Here is a 1,926-nt window from a genome sequence, read left to right on the forward strand (position 1 = left end):
GGCGAGGTGCACGCGCACCCGCGCACACCCGCACTCGTGGTGCGCGCCCGCACGGGGCCCAGGCACACCCGCGCGTGCGCGCGCAAGGGGCACGTGCGCCCGTGCAAGCGGACAGGCAACAACAGCCCCCCCCCATGCCTGCGCCCCTGCCGTGTGCACACGCCTGTGCACAGATACAGCTGCACAAGGTGCGCGCAGAGGCGCACAGCCCCTCCCCGCACACGCACACCAGGTGTACATGCACACACGCACACACCAGGTGTGCACACACACACACACACACACACACAATGCACGGGCGCAAGCCTGCACACCAGTGCACACGCAAGGGGCACACGCGTGGGTGCACACCGAAGGTGCAGGTACGCCTAAGGCTCATTCCCAAGATCGTGCCTGGTCCCAGGGTGCCACTCTCCTCCTCGCCGGGACCAGACCGTTGCACACGGGGCGCCTCAGTGCGACTCCTTTTTAAGCCGTGTTAGGGCGATTTGTGCCGACGGGCCAGGCGGCCATCCGGAGCCCGGCGTCGCTGCCTCCGGGCCCCTCTCGGCTGTTTCGCTGCTCTCCCGCCCACCGCGGCCAGGATGGTGCCCAGCTGCCCTCCCTGCGTCCTGGCCCCACGCGGAGGCTGGGCCGCGTTCCTGCCCCTCGGAGCAGGCAACGGCCGCTGCCCTGGCCGTGGGACCCCAGATGCTCCCGGGCGCTGCGGGTGGCTGCCGGCTGCCGGCGCTCCCCCCTTTCCCTTCCCCTTCCCTTTCCCCTTCTCTCCCTTCTCCAGCGCTGGCGCCCGGCTCTGCTGCCTGGAGGAGCACAGGGATTCCTCGCCGAGCCGGCGGCCGGAGTGGCTGGGGGAACCGTTCTCCCAGGATTTATTGCTATTATCATCCTCATCATCGTTATTATTGTTATTACTGCAGCGGAACGGCCGGGCGCACGGAGCGCCGCGGAGCCACAGCCACGAGCGGAGCCACCTCGGGGGTCTTATTTGCGTGTTTATTTTATTCCGGTGGAGCGCTTCCAAATTTCGCCGGGTGGCTGCGACCCGGGGGCAGAGGAGCGAGGGGGGGGCCGCGCCACGGGGCGTCTTTCCGACATGCCGCCAYGCTGCCTCCCGCGGCGCCCCTTGCCCTCCCTGCAGGAAGCATCCCGGTGCCGCCACCCCCAAGCCCCCTGGAGCTGAGGGGTTGCAGCCGGCAGGGACGGTCACTGCAGCTGGGAAGCTCCCGCGGGAAGGGCTTTGGCGGGCATCATCCAGCAGGGTGCTGGGGCCCCCGTCCTGCCGCCCTGGGCACCACTGGGGCACGGCAGCGGCAGCAGCAGCGCCAGAGGCCCGACGGTTCCCCCTCTGCGCGGAGGCGCTTTGCACCCGTCGGAGCCATCCGACGTTGGGAATGGAGCTCGGGGCATGCGGGCCGGAGCTTGCATCCGGGCCAGCGCTGTGCCCACCGGATGGGGTAGGAAACGGAGGCCAGCCTGCATTCCCAGACACCCCCTCGCTGGCACCAGTGGCTGGCTGAACCTGGACCCTCCGGAGTGGCCGGCTGAACCCCAAACCCTCYGGAGCAGTCCAGGTGCCCAGCCCCGGGACCGGGGAGCCCAGGACGCCCCGAAGGGCCCTGCCAGCCCACGGAGCCTCTGCCCGCCGGGACCGTCTCTGCTCCGGGGCCGGGAAGCGCCGGCACCGCATTCCAGCGCAGAAACGTTTGGCAAATTTGCCCCGCTCCGCCCCCATCCGAACAACCCCCCCGGCTGCAGAGGAGGCTTTGGGGGTCCGGAGCGGTGCCAAAAGCCGCATCAAAAGCAGCCCTGGGAGGTGTCAAGCCCACGGAGACCCAGGGGGATTGACCCCCCTCCCGAGCCATGGAGATTTAGGCCACTCCGAGCACCCGGCGGGCTGCCGAGGCCGCGGCCGCCCGGGGCGCCGGC

The sequence above is a fragment of the Apteryx rowi genome, unplaced genomic scaffold, assembly GCF_003343035.1.
Source record: "Apteryx rowi isolate R43461 unplaced genomic scaffold, aptRow1 scaffold_19, whole genome shotgun sequence".
Classification (NCBI taxonomy): Eukaryota; Metazoa; Chordata; class Aves; order Apterygiformes; family Apterygidae; genus Apteryx; species Apteryx rowi.